The sequence below is a fragment of the Mixophyes fleayi genome (genome assembly GCF_038048845.1).
Source record: "Mixophyes fleayi isolate aMixFle1 chromosome 1 unlocalized genomic scaffold, aMixFle1.hap1 SUPER_1_unloc_2, whole genome shotgun sequence".
Taxonomy (NCBI): Eukaryota; Metazoa; Chordata; class Amphibia; order Anura; family Limnodynastidae; genus Mixophyes; species Mixophyes fleayi.
In genome coordinates this window covers 109,439-132,330 of record NW_027445876.1, presented here as the reverse complement: position 1 = coordinate 132,330, position 22,892 = coordinate 109,439, and the positions used below count along the sequence as shown (strand labels likewise).

At 45.9% G+C, this 22,892-nt stretch overlaps 1 long non-coding RNA gene across 1 annotated transcript; it reads left to right on the top strand.

The window, feature by feature from the left end:
- Positions 1-986: 986 nt before the first annotated feature.
- On the top strand, positions 987-21,006 carry LOC142109492 (uncharacterized). Its single transcript, XR_012680395.1, has 3 exons — positions 987-1,186; positions 1,474-1,534; positions 20,646-21,006. It is a non-coding gene; the product is annotated as an uncharacterized LOC142109492 (long non-coding RNA).
- Positions 21,007-22,892: the final 1,886 nt, after the last annotated feature.

Below are 22,892 nucleotides of genomic sequence, written 5' to 3'. Positions count from 1 at the left end.
CATCTCCTGACTGAGCACCCACCATCCCTACATCTCCTCACAGGGGAGCCCACCATCCCTACATCTCCTCACAGGGGAGCCCACCATCCCTACATCTCCTCACAGGGGAGCCCACCATCCCTACATCTCCTCACAGGGGGGGCCACCATCCCTACATCTCCTCACAGGGGGGCCCCACCATCCCTACATCTCCTGACTGAGCACCCACCATCCCTACATCTCCTCACAGGGGAGCCCACCATCCCTACATCTCCTGACTGAGCACCCACCATCCCTACATCTCCTGACTGAGCACCCACCATCCCTACATCTCCTGACTGAGCACCCACCATCCCTACATCTCCTCACAGGGGAGCCCACCATCCCTACATCTCCTCACAGGGGAGCCCACCATCCCTACATCTCCTCACAGGGGAGCCCACCATCCCTACATCTCCTCACAGGGGGGGCCACCATCCCTACATCTCCTCACAGGGGGGCCCCACCATCCCTACATCTCCTGACTGAGCACCCACCATCCCTACATCTCCTCACAGGGGAGCCCACCATCCCTACATCTCCTGACTGAGCACCCACCATCCCTACATCTCCTCACAGGGGAGCCCACCATCCCTACATCTCCTCACAGGGGAGCCCACCATCCCTACATCTCCTGACTGAGCACCCACCATCCCTACATCTCCTCACAGGGGAGCCCACCATCCCTACATCTCCTCACAGGGGAGCCCACCATCCCTACATCTCCTGACTGAGCACCCACCATCCCTACATCTCCTGACTGAGCACCCACCATCCCTACATCTCCTCACAGGGGAGCCCACCATCCCTACATCTTCTTTTGGTGGACTGCTTCCTGTTATAGTGAAGCGAACTTCATCCTAGGTCACTTCACAGAAGGGCTGCCATCCTGATAACCAGCATGATTCTGTGTGTGTGATAATGGAATCTTCTCACAGAATTGTCTTACCTATATGTCCCCACATAGGACCAACCATTCATTAATCACAAGGCTCTGTCATCCATAAGTCTCACTGGTGCCTGTTATCCGGGTAATCAGAATTCCGTTATCATTGTGTGTTCTCTCCCCACAGGGCGCCCGTCACCCCTTTGCCCAAGCTGTAGGCAGAAACATCGCTAACCCAACCGCCATGTTATTGACCGCAACAAACATGTTGCGCCACCTCAAGTAAGTAAAAATGTGTGTTCCTTTGCCAGATAAGGACGACCAGTCCGTGCATGACATGACGTGAGATGCTCTGGTCATGTGATTGCCATGTCTGGTAAACAACTACTGATGTCATGTGACAGTTCTCATGGTACATGACCGGGAAGAGGGTGTAAGGTGGAGGGTACATATATGTTAGCGTGTAACGTGTGGTCTGATTGGGAATGACTCACATTTTATTATATAAGGACCCAGCCAGGTTTTACGTTGGAAGATGTGACTTATTGTTCTCATTTCTTCTCTTCCAGCCTGGAGTATCACTCCAATCTGATCTCCGATGCAGTGAGGAAAGTGATCAAACAGGGAAAGGTGAGAGACTGTTCTGTATGACTAACGTAACATAAGTCTCTGATTGCTGCTATACTGAATACATAGTTCCATTGTGATTTAATATGAGCTCAGTACTGACCGACTCACCTCTGAGTGGGATTAAAATTTTAGTCTAATTAACACATATTCCTGGCTGGCTCCGCTTAATAACAAACTGCTTTCTGACTCCAATCTCACTACTTGTCTGTCGTTACTGAATAACAGAATGATTCTTGCCCTGATGTTTGATCTCTGGTTAATGACACAATGCCTATCTGCTCTACTCTCCTGTCTGTGCTTAGTAACAATCAGCTTACTAGTCCTGCTCCACCTTCTCTACATAATTACACACTGCTTGTCGGCTCCACTCTCCTGTTTGTGGTTAGTAACAATCAGCTTACTGGTCCTGCTCCACCTTCACTACATAACTACACACTGCCTATCGGCTCCACTCTCCTGTCTGTGCTTAGTAACAATCAGCTTACTAGTCCTGCTCTACCTTCTCTACATAACTACACACTGCCTATCGGCTCCACTCTCCTGTTTGTGGTTAGTAACAATCAGCTTACTGGTCCTGCTCCACCTTCACTACATAACTACACACTGCCTATCGGCTCCACTCTCCTGTCTGTGCTTAGTATCAATCAGCTTACTAGTCCTGCTCCACCTTCACTACATAATTACACACTGCCTGCCGGCTCCACTCTCCTGTCTATGGTTAGTAACAATCAGCTTACTAGTCCTGCTCCACCTTCACTACATAATTACACACTGCCTGCCGGCTCCACTCTCCTGTCTATGGTTAGTAACAATCAGCTTACTAGTCCTGCTCCACCTTCACTACATAACTACACACTGCCTGCCGGCTCCACTCTCCTGTCTGTGCTTAGTAACAATCAGCTTACTGGTCCTGCTCCACCCTCTCTACATAACTACACACTGCCTATCGGCTCCACTCTCCTGTCTATGGTTAGTAACAATCAGCTTACTGGTCCTGCTCCACCTTCACTACATAATTACACACTGCTTGTCGGCTCCACTCTCCTGTCTATGGTTAGTAACAATCAGCTTACTGGTCCTGCTCCACCTTCACTACATAATTACACACTGCTTGTCGGCTCCACTCTCCTGTCTAAGCTTAGTAACAATCAGCTTACTAGTCCTGCTCCACCTTCTCTACATAATTACACACTGCCTGTCCGCTCCACTCTCCTGTCTATGGTTAGTAACAATCAGCTTACTGGTCCTGCTCCACCTTCTCTACATAATTACACACTGCTTGTCGGCTCCACTCTCCTGTCTATGGTTAGTAACAATCAGCTTACTGGTCCTGCTCCACCTTCACTACATAATTACACACTGCTTGTCGGCTCCACTCTCCTGTCTAAGCTTAGTAACAATCAGCTTACTAGTCCTGCTCCACCTTCCCTACATAATTACACACTGCCTGTCCGCTCCACTCTCCTGTCTGTGCTTAGTAACAATCAGCTTACTGGTCCTGCTCCACCTTCTCTACATAATTACACACTGCTTGTCGGCTCCACTCTCCTGTCTATGGTTAGTAACAATCAGCTTACTGGTCCTGCTCCACCTTCACTACATAATTACACACTGCTTGTCGGCTCCACTCTCCTGTCTAAGCTTAGTAACAATCAGCTTACTAGTCCTGCTCCACCTTCCCTACATAATTACACACTGCCTGTCCGCTCCACTCTCCTGTCTGTGCTTAGTAACAATCAGCTTACTGGTCCTGCTCCACCTTCTCTACATAACTATACACTGCTTGTCGGCTCCACTCTCCTGTCTATGGTTAGTAACAATCAGCTTACTAGTCCTGCTCCACCTTCTCTACATAATTACACACTGCTTGTCGGCTCCACTCTCCTGTCTATGGTTAGTAACAATCAGCTTACTGGTCCTGCTCCACCTTCACTACATAATTACACACTGCTTGTCGGCTCCACTCTCCTGTCTAAGCTTAGTAACAATCAGCTTACTAGTCCTGCTCCACCTTCCCTACATAATTACACACTGCCTGTCCGCTCCACTCTCCTGTCTGTGCTTAGTAACAATCAGCTTACTGGTCCTGCTCCACCTTCTCTACATAATTACACACTGCCTGTCCGCTCCACTCTCCTGTCTATGGTTAGTAACAATCAGCTTACTAGTCCTGCTCCACCTTCTCTACATAATTACACACTGCCTGTCCGCTCCACTCTCCTGTCTGTGCTTAGTAACAATCAGCTTACTAGTCCTGCTCCACCTTCACTACATAATTACACACTGCCTGTTCGCTCCACTCTCCTGTCTATGCTTAGTAACAATCAGCTTACTAGTCCTGCTCCACCTTCACTACATAATTACACACTGCCTATCGGCTCCACTCTCCTGTCTGTGCTTAGTAACAATCAGCTTACTGGTCCTGCTCCACCTTCACTACATAATTACACACTGCCTATCGGCTCCACTCTCCTGTCTATGCTTAGTAACAATCAGCTTACTAGTCCTGCTCCACCTTCACTACATAATTACACACTGCCTATCGGCTCCACTCTCCTGTCTATGGTTAGTAACAATCAGCTTACTAGTCCTGCTCCACCTTATCTACATAATTACACACTGCCTGTCCGCTCCACTCTCCTGTCTATGCTTAGTAACAATCAGCTTACTGGTCCTGCTCCACCTTCACTACATAATTACACACTGCCTATGGGCTCCACTCTCCTGTCTAAGCTTAGTAACAATCAGCTTACTAGTCCTGCTCCACCCTCTCTACATAATTACACACTGCCTGTCCGCTCCACTCTCCTGTCTGTGCTTAGTAACAATCAGCTTACTGGTCCTGCTCCACCTTCTCTACATAATTACACACTGCCTGCCGGCTCCACTCTCCTGTCTGTGCTTAGTAACAATCAGCTTACTAGTCCTGCTCCACCTTCACTACATAATTACACACTGCCTATCGGCTCCACTCTCCTGTCTGTGCTTAGTAACAATCAGCTTACTGGTCCTGCTCCACCTTCACTACATAATTACACACTGCCTATCGGCTCCACTCTCCTGTCTATGCTTAGTAACAATCAGCTTACTAGTCCTGCTCCACCTTCACTACATAATTACACACTGCCTATCGGCTCCACTCTCCTGTCTATGGTTAGTAACAATCAGCTTACTAGTCCTGCTCCACCTTATCTACATAATTACACACTGCCTGTCCGCTCCACTCTCCTGTCTATGCTTAGTAACAATCAGCTTACTAGTCCTGCTCCACCCTCTCTACATAATTACACACTGCCTGTCCGCTCCACTCTCCTGTCTATGCTTAGTAACAATCAGCTTACTAGTCCTGCTCCACCTTCCCTACATAATTACACACTGCCTGTCCGCTCCACTCTCCTGTCTATGCTTAGTAACAATCAGCTTACTGGTCCTGCTCCACCTTCACTACATAATTACACACTGCCTATGGGCTCCACTCTCCTGTCTAAGCTTAGTAACAATCAGCTTACTAGTCCTACTCCACCTTCACTACATAATTACACACTGCCTGCCGGCTCCACTCTCCTGTCTAAGCTTAGTAACAATCAGCTTACTAGTCCTGCTCCACCCTCTCTACATAATTACACAATGCCTGTCCGCTCCACTCTCCTGTCTATGCTTAGTAACAATCAGCTTACTAGTCCTGCTCCACCTTCTCTACATAATTACACACTGCCTGCCGGCTCCACTCTCCTGTCTAAGCTTAGTAACAATCAGCTTACTGGTCCTGCTCCACCTTATCTACATAATTACACACTGCCTGTCCGCTCCACTCTCCTGTCTAAGCTTAGTAACAATCAGCTTACTAGTCCTACTCCACCTTCACTACATAATTACACACTGCCTGCCGGCTCCACTCTCCTGTCTAAGCTTAGTAACAATCAGCTTACTAGTCCTGCTCCACCCTCTCTACATAATTACACAATGCCTGTCCGCTCCACTCTCCTGTCTATGCTTAGTAACAATCAGCTTACTAGTCCTGCTCCACCTTCTCTACATAATTACACACTGCCTGCCGGCTCCACTCTCCTGTCTAAGCTTAGTAACAATCAGCTTACTGGTCCTGCTCCACCTTATCTACATAATTACACACTGCCTGTCCGCTCCACTCTCCTGTCTATGCTTAGTAACAATCAGCTTACTAGTCCTGCTCCACCTTCTCTACATAACTATACACTGCTTGTCGGCTCCACTCTCCTGTCTATGCTTAGTAACAATCAGCTTACTGGTCCTGCTCCACCTTCACTACATAATTACACACTGCCTGCCGGCTCCACTCTCCTGTCTATGCTTAGTAACAATCAGCTTACTGGTCCTGCTCCACCTTCACTACATAATTACACACTGCCTATGGGCTCCACTCTCCTGTCTAAGCTTAGTAACAATCAGCTTACTAGTCCTACTCCACCTTCACTACATAATTACACACTGCCTGCCGGCTCCACTCTCCTGTCTAAGCTTAGTAACAATCAGCTTACTAGTCCTGCTCCACCCTCTCTACATAATTACACAATGCCTGTCCGCTCCACTCTCCTGTCTATGCTTAGTAACAATCAGCTTACTAGTCCTGCTCCACCTTCTCTACATAATTACACACTGCCTGCCGGCTCCACTCTCCTGTCTGTGCTTAGTAACAATCAGCTTACTGGTCCTGCTCCACCTTCACTACATAATTACACACTGCCTGCCGGCTCCACTCTCCTGTCTAAGCTTAGTAACAATCAGCTTACTGGTCCTGCTCCACCTTCCCTACATAATTACACACTGCCTGTCCGCTCCACTCTCCTGTCTATGCTTAGTAACAATCAGCTTACTGGTCCTGCTCCACCTTCTCTACATAATTACACACTGCCTGCCGGCTCCACTCTCCTGTCTGTGCTTAGTAACAATCAGCTTACTGGTCCTGCTCCACCTTCTCTACATAATTACACACTGCCTGCCGGCTCCACTCTCCTGTCTGTGCTTAGTAACAATCAGCTTACTGGTCCTGCTCCACCTTCTCTACATAACTACACACTGCTTGTCCGCTCCACTCTCCTGTCTATGGTTAGTAACAATCAGCTTACTGGTCCTGCTCCACCTTCACTACATAACTATACACTGCTTGTCTGCTCCACTCTCCTGTCTAAGCTTAGTAACAATCAGCTTACTGGTCCTGCTCCACCTTCTCTACATAATTACACACTGCCTGCCGGCTCCACTCTCCTGTCTGTGCTTAGTAACAATCAGCTTACTAGTCCTGCTCCACCTTCTCTACATAATTACACAATGCCTGCCGGCTCCACTCTCCTGTCTGTGCTTAGTAACAATCAGCTTACTAGTCCTGCTCCACCTTCACTACATAATTACACACTGCTTGTCCGCTCCACTCTCCTGTCTATGCTTAGTAACAATCAGCTTACTGGTCCTGCTCCACCTTCTCTACATAATTACACACTGCTTGTCGGCTCCACTCTCCTGTCTGTGCTTAGTATCAATCAGCTTACTAGTCCTGCTCCACCTTCACTACATAATTACACACTGCCTGCCGGCTCCACTCTCCTGTCTAAGCTTAGTAACAATCAGCTTACTGGTCCTGCTCCACCTTCTCTACATAATTACACACTGCCTGCCGGCTCCACTCTCCTGTCTGTGCTTAGTAACAATCAGCTTACTAGTCCTGCTCCACCTTCACTACATAATTACACACTGCTTGTCCGCTCCACTCTCCTGTCTATGCTTAGTAACAATCAGCTTACTGGTCCTGCTCCACCTTCTCTACATAATTACACACTGCCTATGGGCTCCACTCTCCTGTCTAAGCTTAGTAACAATCAGCTTACTGGTCCTGCTCCACCTTCCCTACATAATTACACACTGCTTGTCGGCTCCACTCTCCTGTCTATGCTTAGTAACAATCAGCTTACTGGTCCTGCTCCACCTTCTCTACATAATTACACACTGCCTATGGGCTCCACTCTCCTGTCTATGCTTAGTAACAATCAGCTTACTAGTCCTGCTCCACCTTCTCTACATAATTACACAATGCCTGCCGGCTCCACTCTCCTGTCTGTGCTTAGTAACAATCAGCTTACTAGTCCTGCTCCACCTTCACTACATAATTACACACTGCTTGTCCGCTCCACTCTCCTGTCTATGCTTAGTAACAATCAGCTTACTGGTCCTGCTCCACCTTCTCTACATAATTACACACTGCCTATGGGCTCCACTCTCCTGTCTAAGCTTAGTAACAATCAGCTTACTGGTCCTGCTCCACCTTCTCTACATAATTACACACTGCCTATGGGCTCCACTCTCCTGTCTAAGCTTAGTAACAATCAGCTTACTGGTCCTGCTCCACCTTCTCTACATAATTACACACTGCCTGCCGGCTCCACTCTCCTGTCTAAGCTTAGTAACAATCAGCTTACTGGTCCTGCTCCACCTTCTCTACATAATTACACACTGCCTATGGGCTCCACTCTCCTGTCTATGCTTAGTAACAATCAGCTTACTAGTCCTGCTCCACCTTCTCTACATAATTACACAATGCCTGCCGGCTCCACTCTCCTGTCTGTGCTTAGTAACAATCAGCTTACTAGTCCTGCTCCACCTTCACTACATAATTACACACTGCTTGCCGGCTCCACTCTCCTGTCTATGCTTAGTAACAATCAGCTTACTGGTCCTGCTCCACCTTCTCTACATAATTACACACTGCTTGTCGGCTCCACTCTCCTGTCTGTGCTTAGTATCAATCAGCTTACTAGTCCTGCTCCACCTTCACTACATAATTACACACTGCCTGCCGGCTCCACTCTCCTGTCTAAGCTTAGTAACAATCAGCTTACTAGTCCTGCTCCACCTTCACTACATAATTACACACTGCCTGCCGGCTCCACTCTCCTGTCTAAGCTTAGTAACAATCAGCTTACTGGTCCTGCTCCACCTTCACTACATAATTACACACTGCCTGCCGGCTCCACTCTCCTGTCTGTGGTTAGTAACAATCAGCTTACTAGTCCTGCTCCACCTTCCCTACATAATTACACACTGCCTGCCGGCTCCACTCTCCTGTCTATGGTTAGTAACAATCAGCTTACTGGTCCTGCTCCACCTTCACTACATAATTACACACTGCTTGTCCGCTCCACTCTCCTGTCTATGCTTAGTAACAATCAGCTTACTGGTCCTGCTCCACCTTCACTACATAATTACACACTACCTGTCCGCTCCACTCTCCTGTCTATGCTTAGTAACAATCAGCTTACTGGTCCTGCTCCACCTTCCCTACATAATTACACACTGCCTGCCGGCTCCACTCTCCTGTCTATGGTTAGTAACAATCAGCTTACTGGTCCTGCTCCACCTTCACTACATAATTACACACTGCCTGCCGGCTCCACTCTCCTGTCTAAGCTTAGTAACAATCAGCTTACTAGTCCTGCTCCACCTTCACTACATAATTACACACTGCCTGCCGGCTCCACTCTCCTGTCTAAGCTTAGTAACAATCAGCTTACTGGTCCTGCTCCACCTTCTCTACATAACTACACACTGCCTGCCGGCTCCACTCTCCTGTCTAAGCTTAGTAACAATCAGCTTACTGGTCCTGCTCCACCTTCACTACATAATTACACACTGCCTATGGGCTCCACTCTCCTGTCTAAGCTTAGTAACAATCAGCTTACTGGTCCTGCTCCACCTTCTCTACATAATTACACACTGCCTGCCGGCTCCACTCTCCTGTCTAAGCTTAGTAACAATCTTGTTACCACGTCTGGTGAAAGCTCTAATTACTTCCCTGTTCATGGCTTTAGTTTCCAGAACGCTGTCTGCCTGATCTGTGTACAGTCTTTGTGACATCACCGCTGTCGCCGTGTCAGGCTGGCATACAGTACAATACTATTGGATTAAGGCATCTAATTCAGCTTCCAGTTTTCTATATATTGACATTAACGTTACCTTTATTATGTTGTTTGTAGTCTGAGGTATTGGGTGCTTATAATTACCAGGACCATGAACTGTCTGGGAGATGATACAAGCTGTGGATTATTTTACTGCTTTCTGGTTCACGTACCAGATCCTTATGATCATTCTATCCCTTGTCTGTTATGTGGCCTCCCGTCCTGACCTCTGGCCAGTGGTACTCTGTATACACAGTACTATCAGTCTAGCTGAGAGGACCTAAGCAAACAGTATTTTTTAGTATGCTCTATGGTGTTATATGGTAGAACTAGCTCCAAGTGTGTTATTGGACAATATTAATTAGTACTCTGTGATATTAGACAGAACTAGTGGTCTCATTACTGGCATAATATTAATGTGTATGCTCTATCGTTTTAGATAGTAGAACTAGTGAGACTAGAAGTGATATGTGGAGTTGGTGAGATATTATGGCTGTTCCTCCGTGTACATACCCCGGCTTCAGGAGAGGACAGGTGTACTGTATAAGATCAGACCTGGACGTGACATATTATGGATGTTCCTCTGTGTACATACCCCGGCTTCAGGAGAGGACAGGTGTACTGTATAAGATCAGACCTGGACGTGACATATTATGGATGTTCCTCTGTGTACATACCCCGGCTTCAGGAGAGGACAGGTGTACTGTATAAGATCAGACCTGGACGTGAGATATGTGGAGTTGGTGAGATATTATGGATGCTCCTTCATCTATGTGCATTAAATCAGAAGAGGACAGGACGATAGGTAATAAAATGTAGGCGATCACACCAGGAAGGGACATAAGTTGAGTTGGTGAGGGATTGTATGTACCCTGCCGTCAGGATAGTACAGGTGGATAGACAATGTAACGGAGGAGATCAGACCTGGAAGTGAGAGATTCTGGGTGCTCCTCCATGTATGTTCCCTACAATGGGAGATGATGGGTGGAGAGTGATTGTAGTAGTTCAGACCTAGAAGTGAGATGTGTAAGTCCAGTGAGAGAGGTCCGGTGATCCTCTAGCTCAGTTGTACGGTAGGAACCACATGGTCAGTCCGTTGGTAGCAGTAGATCTCACACTTTGCTCTTCTTTTCACTTTTCTGTTTTATCTTTTTATTTTTGTTTTTTTTTTTGTTCTCCTTTGTTCTGTATGTGCTGCCAACTCATCTTCTAGGTACGAACACGAGACATGGGAGGCTACTCCACCACTACGGACTTCATCAAGGCTGTGATTGACAGTTTGCATATTCGATACTCATACTAGTGCCATCTATTCTGACTGCTTCCCTTTCATGCCGCAATGACTCGTGCTTTTTACATCTGACAGAGTGCGTTCTATGGACCCAAGACTTCATGTTATGTGCCATGTTTTATATTAATCCCAATAATCGGATTCATAGGAATTCCCTCATAATGTTGGGTATAGAAAATGGTAGAAAGGGGATGGGTTACCCTGTCTAGCTGCCCTTGTGCCGTGTACCTTCATCTCGAGTTGAATATGAAAAGTCGGCAGTTAAAATGTCAACACCGTAATGTCGACACAGTTATATGAAATGTGGATAGGGTTGTAAAGTAGACATTTTGACTGTTGACATTATGAACCTGTAGACATTTTGACTTATGAAATTTCACCTATCCCCTTCACCTCAGAGATGGCTGCCAGGCCATTCTAATGTCGCCTGTATTATCCAGATATAATGTACATCTTATTTATAAGGGGTGTAGTACGTCTTAACGGTTCTGTAAACACCAACAGTGTTTACAGTGACCAAAATAATCCGAAACATAACTCACTGACCTGTCAAAAACAGAGACTCAAGTATCACAGACACATGAGAGCTTCGATCTGAGGAGACGACTCTTGATAATTACGTCACTTGTAAGCGCAATTTTCATATTTAAAGCGACAATACTACGGACCCAGCGTAGGATCATGTAATGTAAGTATGAACTTGAATTTAACCCTTATCCTAACCCTAATGGTACAGTAAAGTACCATTATAATTACCCTCATACTTACGTAACATGATCCTACGCTGGGTCCGTAGTATTGCAGCTTTAAATATGAAAATCACGCTTACAAGTGACGTAATTTTCAAGAGTCGGCCTCTCCTCAGATCGGACCTCTTTGTGTCTCTGATACTTAAGTCTCTGTTTTTGACAGGCCGGTGAGTTATGTTTCATATTATCTTGGTTTCTATAGACACTGTCGGTGTTTACAGCACCGTTAAACTGACTACCACCGATAATGTGTATAATCTGTGTGATCACGACACGGAATGTATTTGTTGTTGTACATGTGTTGCCCACGTATAAGGTATTAAAATGAAAATAGTTTATATATTACAAGTATTTCTTTCTCCAAGTCTAATGTCTGAATTTATAATGATTAGTGCCCTTATTTCTGTCATTTATATAGAGCCAATATTTTACGCAATGCTGTACCATCCGAGACTTTTATTAAAACACATCAGTCCCTGCCCTGGTGAAGCTTAGATCAGATCTCTCTAAGACAGAGAGGCTCAAACCCCACAGCCAACTCACTCCTACCATAATTAGCAGCCAGGGTGTCTGTGTGAGGAAACCCAATGCAAACATTCAATATCAGTACACCTCTAATATCGCCTTTATATTACCCAATCTGATGCTAAGGTATACATTATATCCGCTTTGTTCAAGAACTCCACCCACTGACCAATTACTCCTCAATGTGACCAAGAACTCCACCCACTGACCAATTACTCCTCAATGTGACCAAGAACTCCACCCACTGACCAATTACTCCTCAATGTGACCAAGAACTCCACCCACTGACCAATTACTCCTCAATGTGACCAAGAACTCCACCCACTGACCACTTACTCCTCAGTGTGACCAAGAACTCCACCCACTGACCAATTACTCCTCAATTTGTCCAAGAACTCCACTCACTGACCATTTACTGCAGTATAACCAATTAATTCACAGCCTGATCAGTTACTCAACAACACTAGCCGGTTACTCAATCTGACCAAGTACTCCACCCACTGATCAATTACTCCTAAATCTGACTGAGTACTCCATACATTGGTCAATTACTCCTCAGACTTACTAAGTATTCCACAATATGACTAATTGCTCTCCCACCTTGTTTACCTCTACAATCTATCCCTCTCCACTGATATCTTCCCCTCATCCTTTAAACATGCTCTACACCTCACACACTTAACTACCGCCCCATTTCTCTTTTCTTCTCTCCTTTGCCTCCAAAATACTTGAGCAGCTTGTCTACAAGCATCTCACCAGCTACCACTCTGACAACTCCATCTTTGATCCTCTGCTTTCTAGCTTCTGTCCCCACCACTCCACAGAAACTGCCTTGACTAAAGTCGACAACGATCTTCTCTTGGCCAAATCCAGGGGCCACTTCTCCCTCCTTATCCTCCTGGATGTGGCCTTTGACACGGTGGATCACCCTCTCCGACACTGTCCGTTCATGGTTCACCTCCTACCTCGCCAACCGCTCCTTCTCTGTTTGTACCTCTGGTCGTCCCCTCATCTTTACTTCCCATAGGAGTCCCAGAGGGTTCTGTATTTGGTCCTCTGCTTTTTTCTGTGTGCACCGTCTCCATGGGTGAACTCATCAGTCCCTTCGGCCTCCAGTACCACCTGTATGCAGATGACACTCAACTCTACCTCTCATCTCCTGATCTTTCTCAGATGTCCAATTGCCTCTGCGCCATCTACTCCTGAATGTCCTTTCACTTTCTGAAACTTAATATTGCCAAAACTGAACTCATTGTCTTCCCTCCTTCAAGAGTCTTCTCCCCTCCTGACCTCTCTATCAGTGTGACAACACCACTATCTCCTCTGTTCCCCAACTCCACTGCCTGGGTGTCATTCTTGACTCATTTCTCTCCTTCGCCCCTCACATTCAATCTCGTGCCTAATCCTGTTACTTCCAGCTCCACAACATCGCTCGTATCAAACCCTTCTTCTCCCTGATTGCCACCAAATCTTTTGTCCACTCACTGATCATTTCTCGTCTCGACCAGTGCACCCATCTCCTTACTGTCCTCCCTCGCTCCCCTTTGATCTATATTTAATGCTGCAGCTAGACTTACCTTCTTCCCTCGCTGCTCTAGATCTGCCTCTCCTCTCTGCCAAGCCTTAGACTGACTACCCTTCCCCTATAGAATCCTCTTCAAACTCCTCACCCTCACGTACAAGGCCCTCTTCAACTCCACTGCTCCCTACATCTCCAACTTCATCTCCATACATACTCCCTCCCGTCCTCTCCGGCCTGCTAATGACCACCGCCTTTCCTCCCCTCTAGTAACCACATATCTCGTTCTATTAGACTGTCCCCTAGCCTGTATACCTTCAGACTGTCATTGAAATCCCACCTCTTTATAAAAGCCTACCAGTCCTCCACTTAACTATTTCACCATGTAGTATACCTCACCCTCTTTCTTCCTCCATCTCCCTCATTTACTTCTTGCCCTCAGATCCCCTTACATTGGCTCATCCCATTTGTCTGCCTCTTTCCCTTTAGATTGTAAACACTAGTGAGCAGGGTCCTCTTCCCTCCTGTTCTCATTATTTATAACTGTTGCCCACCAGCTACACTGCGCGCCTCCTCTTTGGGCTCTCTGCCCATTGGCTCTACCCCTACATTGTCTTTGCACCTCTTTCAGTGGCTATAAACCTGTTAGTTGCGCTCACACTAATGGACACATGATTCAGCATGTGCTGAATATACCCCAAGCACCCCTTGACCCAGGCTGGCAGTAGCTGTGTTGAGAGTTGTAGTGTTATTTGTTTACTGTATTGTGCAGTTACACCATGTACTGTCTTGTTGTTTGCCCTCATGTGGCATCCTATACATAAAGGTTGATAATAATTACTCCACAAGGTAACCAATTACTCCTCAATCTGACCAAGTACTTTACAATCTGAGCTGAAGAAGCAAAGAGTAAGCATTTGTTTTGATGAGTAATCTATCTGCTGCATGAATTCTGCCACCAATAGTATCTCAGACAGATGTAACTATCCAGAATGTGTGCTCACATGTAAGATAATGAGGAATCCGCTGAAGTTTGAGGAAGACAACCCATGTTTGGCATTTCGGGACCTGCCTTTGATTTGCAAAATTATTACAGAATGTTCGTGCACATGAGAGTTCATAAGATACACTGAGGTTCAAGGCAAAAGCTGTTACTCAAAGTGAGATAAGTGTGTGTGAAAACCCGGACATATTCTGGATTACCAGCTAAACCTTGGTCTGAAGCCGCTATGACCAGTACTCGCCTCCTGACAGGTTTGCTCAGCCTTTGAAAGTCTTTCCTCCAGGAGAAAACTCTACAGGTACACATGGAAACACCCTCTGGGAAGGGACAGGTGGAGATTATACTCCTGAAAACTAAACAGCTGGAGAAATCGCCCAAAATCTTGGTTCATTCAACATCCGGAACGTAGACCAGACTTTTAAACAATTTGTAAATAACCAGAAGTTTCAGACACTTGTTATAGCTGGAGTCATTTCACTTAGACAGGTTCTGTAGGAAACACATTTTATATGTTCCAGAAGAGAACGTCCTACTGTAAGGTCAATGTCATTACACAACAATCCAAATATCTGACCTTTAGGTCTTTCCATACAGGCAGATTATTAATGTAGATTGTTCATATTGCATGAATATATACTGTAGTGTCTCTCTAATCTCATAGACCATTTCTGCACTAATATGTAATATTATCTGGGATCTGGTTAGTGGTGCACAAATAATAGTAGCAGAAAATGCAACATTAGTCGGCACTTACTGAGGTTTTCTATTCCTGTAGCGGCATATAGCAGTGAACATCAAGGGTTAGACCCTTATTATGTAAAGGGAGAGGGATCTATTAACACACAATCTCCCTCCGCTCTCCATACCCAAGTCTCAGTCTGGTACTAAGCAAACAGTAGGGTTGGGGATCCTTGTGCCGACTGCCATGTTCCAGTACTGTGTGTAATAATCCCAGCAGACAGTGGGCACTAAAGGAGACACAGTGATAGAAAGGAACGGGCAACGCTGCTTTATTATTTATATTTAACCCTAAACTTACAAAACTTTATGACCAAAGTTGACTTGCTCGGGAGAACTGATGTCCAGGTTATAATAGCCAGGTCTTTTTGAGTGCACTTTAACCAATCATGTTTCAGATACTGCTCTGTGCCTATTGGCTCTCTATGCAGCTTGTAATCCGTCATGAAATGTTAGGTTTAGATGCACTGTGTACTATCCAGAGAAGATAACAAAGCGTCAGTCTTCCTTACTTCAGTTGTCCTCTGAATGTATTCTTGTAGACATCTGGTTGATCCAATTTAAGCCATTCTCCTTCCTCCACTGACTGGGGAAGCATGTAATACAAATGGCAAATCTGAAGGTGGACATTCATTTTACTTGTGGCTTTAGATGTACTACTGCCTGAGTGAATCAATGTTTAATGGACTTTGAGCCTAATTTTGGTTGGAAAAACCCAAGAATGCTGAAATTTTCTTCAGTCCTGCGTCCACTTTTATCTCGGTGGAGGCAGGAGTTATAATCTCTGGTAGTACAGCAATCTCATGGTTTGCCACATCATATAATAGACTATGGAGGTAGAGATTTTCCTTGCAGCCATAAGTGTGTCTATAGTACTTTCAGGTGGACTCTTTGTTTCATCACATGCCTCTTCCAGCCCTGTGAATCTAGTCTGGCTACCAATGGGTGCTCTATTGGACCTTGTGATTGAAGATCTGTCAGAGGAATTCTGAACATTTAGCAGAATTGATGTTCCACACAGGAAGATTGGTGATTATGATTACCTTGTCCTCCTCTTATTTTGTTTCCGAACCCTGAGAATCGATAGAATTGGTGCAAAGACTGAATTCATCGAAAACATGGACGAACTCCGCCTTTCTCTCCAGATACTTTGAACAGAAAGATGGCAGTTTTGTGTTGTCTTCTATAGCCATCAGATCCATTTAGGAATATACCCCCAAATATTTCTATTGAAGTATTTGTAACACTGACCTATTTTCCAATTGACATGCCAGAGTTCTCACGGAATTATAACACCACCAGACAAGTCTGTTTATTGTTTGAGGATCTCGCGCTTTCATCAGAATATCATCCAAGTGGATGATTATTTGTATTCCCTGAAGATGACTTACTGCCCGTAGAGCTAGCACAACCCTGGGGATGATGTGTGGCTGAATGAACACACATCATCATCCTTTGGAAGCAGTGTTTCAGGATGTGAAATCTGAGGTACCTTTTATGTGGCTTGAAGATCATCTTATTGATCTATCTTGTTCCTCTACCACTATTGGGGGACCTACGGAATTGCATTTGTCACCTTTGCTTTGATTGTGATGGTTTCCTTGTCTGTACTGCTTTGCCTCCTACTCAGAAGACCGATCCTGTCTACATGATCATCTTTGCTGGGGCAGAATTTCTAGAGATTCCCTTATCCAACTAGGGCCCAACAATATCCTCAAATGGAAGACCGTAAATACTAGTCTGCCGTTTTCTGAGCCACAGACCATGACAATGTCTATCCTGGTTGTTTTCCATCACACACTCACATGCTTGCAGAATCCACCTCAGGAGACCGGTCCCATCTAACTTATATGTAACTGAAACTTCAGGAGTATAAAAGACCCTTTCTCTTTAATGATGTCATTGATCCTTCGATGTCGGCTCTTCCTATCATTGTGAAGCAGAATTCGCCAAGCGTTGGATTGTTCACCCACTAATAGGGAACGTGAGCTGGGTTTAGACCGTCGTGAGACAGGTTAGTTTTACCCTACTAATGATGTGTTGTCGCCATAGTAATCCTGCTCAGTACGAGAGGATAATGTCATTGCCTCTGTATATGGAAGATTGAGTGGTTTTTATTCCTGCTACTGAAACATGAGGTCTGGCTTGGGTCAGAGGGTTGTTTAGTCAGAGTAGGAGATCTATCTGCAATGTCACCTTCCATTTATACCCTTTGCTTGCTTTGCTCCTGCATATTTCTCGCCAGTTCTGAAACCTTCACCATATAGTCTCCAGGGGGTGCCGTCCTCTATTCCATTTGCTCTTTATCAGATGAACCTTTCAAGGAATGGAGACATTCGTTTCCACATATTTTGTTGTGGACAAACTTGTTTCTTGTTATAACATTAATTTTCTCCAATGAGTCTCATGATGTCTGGATAAGTAGCTAAAAGAAAACTCAAATTTCGGCACGGTGCAGATAATCCTTAGTAATATAGACTCTTGTGATCCAGATCTAGGGCTTGTGTGGAGAAAGTCATCCTGAGAATATGAGATTGTAAGATGTAGAGGTTTAGGTATATGAATATTTGCGTACCCCCAGCAGCACTGAATGAATCCAGCTCTCTCTGCTGATGCTGAAATGAAGTCACCTAATGTCCACACGCTCTGTTTTCCACCAGTCCAGACTGTGGCCCCTTCTGTCCCATATTCAGCCTGTTACAGCTACTCTATCACCCCTGATGTATAACATGTAGCCTCTCCCCTACCTCATCCCCTCTCCCCCCCCCCCTTAAAAAGGTGTCCCACCTCTAGGACTTTCATTGTGCTGCACCTATGCTCTGAAATACTCTTCCTTGTCTTACCAGAAGGTCCAGCATCAGCTCGTCACTTTCCCCAACTATCCTGTCATCTAGTCCAGTTATAGCCTTCTGCCCTCTCTCTCCTCCTCATGCATCCACTACAGCGTTGGCCCCTTATTGACTTGGTCTCAGAGTAGAATGGAGACTTTCTAACACTCTGGAATTGCTGGACCACCATAGCGAAGAACCAGTGAAACCGTTCCTGAACCTTTTATATTATATTCCTGTGCGTAGATGGGTCACACGAAACGCCTGCAGGAAGTGGAACACAAGCAACGTCTTGTTTCTGTCTTTGTTTTTGTAACCAGACCTCTAAATATACACATAAAACATAATGGACAGGGTCAGGTACAAGTTTATTGGTCAGAATAAATGAATGACATCATATAAGTCTTCCTTGCCTGTCCTCTTAGGAACCGTGTTTATTACAGTGTTACCAATAGTGCCGTATTAATGCACCTATATGGATAGATGGATGCAACGTGTAGAGAAGGAGATCAGCACTGCATTGTATGTACAGATAAGAAATTGGGAGGCAAATTGCTCCTACACTTCAAGATTCTACACTTCATCCAACCTGGATTTACTTTCTCTGACTTGTGAAGAAGCAGATATTATTTAGAGCCAGGAAACCTTTTGTAAAAAAAAAAATAATCATTGGAACGACTGGTAGGAGCCCAGAAGACTGGATCACTGGCTGTCCACAGGCTCCTGTATCCAGGGCTGGCCCTTGGGAGGACACGAGGGCCCGTGGCTGTGCGGCTCCAAGCATGCCATGCAACGCTGCAATTACTGAAGTGAGATGTCTGCACAATCTTGCCACCAATGTACAGGTCTTCTACTTAATATAGTCCCTATAATGTGGATTGCACAGTAGAGTAATAGTTACAGCACTATCTGCAGCTGATCTACTGACCCAGCTGACGGCCCAGCACCGTAATACCCATATGGTGGTTACTATAAACACTCTCGGTCATTATAACATGACCGAGGGACAATACCCCAGGACACGTCATCTACTATCAGAGAGTCTGGGGACTATTTCATATTATCCACTATAATTCTGCATGCGGCTCATACAGCCATTGATTCATGAATCGGCTCTGTGTACTCAACAAGGAGCGGATGGGAAGATAGGAGCGTTGATGAATCAGGGCAGATGTCTGTTGTACACTGCAGGATGTGTCCAGTATGTATGTGGAATATAAATTCACAAAAGAACACACAGGGAAAATAAAATACTGTATTGATGTCACCTAGTAATAATCTAGGCCTTAGTGATGGCAGTTAAAACAAAAAAAGTGTTTTTTTTTTTTATATGTCCACTGAGCATAAAATACATTGTTACAGTTGCACATGATTGCACACACATGTTCTAGCTGTATATGAGACTACTGATCAGGACTTAGACTTACTTGGTTTTCTACCGAACCTCTTGCTCCAGTTACAGGGCTAGTCTGAGACACACAGAGCTGGATTTGGACGTGGCTGTGTGTTTACCACGTCCTTACAGTACATTGACCACAACAAAACGCCCCTTCCCTGTCCCATTCACTCACAGAAATCATAGGCTGTAGTAAGTGTCCTTTGCACTTAGAGGGAGCGGACAGGGCTGCGTTTATTGGCTTATGTCCCGATTCTGGTGTACAATATGCTCAAAATCCCTACCATAGAGTACATACCATACGGTACCATAGAGTACATACCATAGAGTAGAAACCCTACCAGAGAGTACATACTATACCATAGAGTACATACCATACGGTACCAGAGAGTACATACCATACGGTACCATAGAGTAAGATACCCTACCAGAGAGTACATACCATTCCATAGAGTATATACCATATAATATAGAGTACATATCATACAGTACCATAGCGTACATACCCTACCAGAGAGTAAATACCATACGGTACCAGAGAGTATATACCATACCAGAGAGTAAATACCATACGGTACCAGAGAGTACCCATTTGTTTACTGCATGAAGAATTGTGATCAGTTCTGTGACATGATTAATGATGTCCTTTATACACTGGAGATAACATTGTTTTATAAAGTACAGACATTAAGGACCCTTTATATAATGGAATGACTTGCGCCACTCATGGGTAAGATGCCGACCCTGCAGGGGGCACAGAGCCCCTCTCGCTGTCACCTGTCAGGACACGGTTACCGTGTGCAGAATATTTCACTTGTTAGCAGGACGCATTGGCGGTAACCGTGATAAATGGCGCTAACACATTAACACAGGTTGTAACTGATCCCGTAGAGACTGAGATGAAAATGTTCTTATGAAAGCATGAAGAGAATAAATTCTAAATAATACTAACATAATACGGTGTAAAAGTCTCTCCCTCAGTGACTTCTTTTCAGATTTCTCCATGAATGTTGTGATGTATCCGGATTTTCCTCCCCGTTATAATAAATAATTATAATATAATTTACTGGGCTCCTTAGGATACTGATTAATGGAATAAAATGTCTGATAAGATGAATCTTTTCTTGTGACCCGCAGGTTCGGACCACCGATATGGGAGGATACGCCACGTCTCTGGATTACACTCAGGCTGTTATTTCCAACCTCAATTCATAGAAGGCCCCGGTGAAAGTCCTTCAGTAGCTGCGCGGCTATCCGCCTCTCCGTGTGAGCGTCCTTCATCCGAGCAGCTATCCGCCTCTCCGTGTGAGCGTCCTTCATCTGAGCAGCTATCCGCCTCTCCGTGTGAGCGCCCTTCATCTGAGCAGCTATCCGCCTCTCCGTGTGAGCGCCCTTCATCTGAGCAGCTATCCGCCTCTCCGTGTGAGCGTTCTTCATCTGCGCAGCTATCCGCCTCTCCGTGTGAGCGTCCTTCAGCTGCGCGGCTATCCGTATCTCCGTGTGAGCGTCCTTCATCTGCGCAGCTATCCGCATCTCCGTGTGAGCGTTCTTCATCTGCGCGGCTATCCGCCTCTCTGTGTGACCATCCTTCATCTGCGCGGCTATCCACCTCTCCGTGTGAGCGTTCTTCATCTGCGCGGCTATCCGCATCTCCGTGTGAGCGTTCTTCATCTGCGCAGCTATCCGCCTCTCCGTGTGAGCGTCCTTCATCTGCGCAGCTATCCGCCTCTCCGTGTGAGCGTCCTTCATCTGAGCAGCTATCCGCCTCTCCGTGTGAGCGTCCTTCATCTGCGCAGCTATCCGCATCTCCGTGTGAGCGTTCTTCATCTGCGCAGCTATCCGCCTCTCCGTGTGAGCGTCCTTCATCTGCGCAGCTATCCGCCTCTCCGTGTGAGCGTCCTTCATCTGCGCAGCTATCCGCCTCTCCGTGTGAGCATCCTTCATCTGCGCAGCTATCCGCCTCTCCGTGTTACCGTTATTACCCAGCTTTTGTCTCCTGGCTCTCTGATTGCTGTGTACATCCATCACATGGGCTGAATGTATTACCTGTATCTATGTGTTATTTATGGCCAATACAAGCAACAATGAGACTACTGATTGGATGATAGAGACAAGCCCACCCTCAGTACAGACCATTTCACGCTCCGTGATCTCTAATATTAGTACTCTATGTCCGGTGAGGGCTGTGAATAAGCCCCATGGATGACCGCGTAGTTACTGGAGACATTCCAGCGGCAGCGCTGAGCGGTTTCCTGACCTTCACTCCACGGAGCAGGAGTTCCCGGCACGCTCTGCACTGTCACTTTATGTGTGATATACGGGAGTTATAACATACTGATTAATGTACATTGTGTGTGGGGTGAGAACAATGAATAAATAAACTGCTTGGTTGACGTATAAGATGAAGACTTTGTGTTTTTATTGGTTTTTCTGTACTCCCTTCAAAGTAAACAAGCAGCTAACACAGCAACTGCAAACAAGGTCACGTAAGATATGAAGTAATATAGCCGCATTGTACAGTATCAATGTTCAGACAGAATCGAAGTATCACCTATATGCTGATGATATTCAACTCTACATCTCTTCTCCTGATCTTTCCTCCTCCCTCCTCTCTCGTGTAACTGACTGCCTCTCAGCCATCTCATCCTGGATGTCCTCTCGCTTTATTAAAATTAACATCTCCAAAACCGAACTCATTGTATTTCCCCCACCCAGGCTCCCTTCTCACCATGACCTCTCTATCGTTGTTAACAACTCCACTATCTCCTCTGTCACCCAACTCCGCTGCCTGGGAGTCACTCTCGACTCCTCTCCTTTGCCCCCCACATTTAATCCCTTGCCCAAGCCTGCCGCTTCCAACTCCGTAACATTGCCCGCATCCGTCCCTTCCTCTCAAGATGCCATCAAAACTATCATCCATGCTCTCATCATCTCCCGCCTTGATTACTGCAACCTCCTCCTTACTGGCCTCCCCTGCTCCCGCCTTGCCCCCCTCCGCTCTATACTCAATGCGGCTGCGAGACTCATCTTCCTCTCACACCGCTCCTCCTCTGCCTCCCCTCTCTGTCTTGCCTTACACTGCCTCCTTCCCCTACAGGATCCTTTTCAAACTCCTCACTACCACTTACAAGGCTCTCTCCCGGTCTACTGCCCCTTACATCTCTAACCTCCTCTCCATTCACACTCCCTGCGCTCGGCCAATGATCGCCGCCTCTCCTCCACTCTGATCACCTCTTCCCACTCTAGAATCCAAGACTTCTCCCATGCTGCCCCCCTTCACTGGAACGACCTCCCTCGCTCCATTCGTCTCTCACCCAATCTGTGCTCCTTCAAGCGGGCACTTAAAACTCACCTGTTCTTTAAGGCCTACCAACCATCCACTTA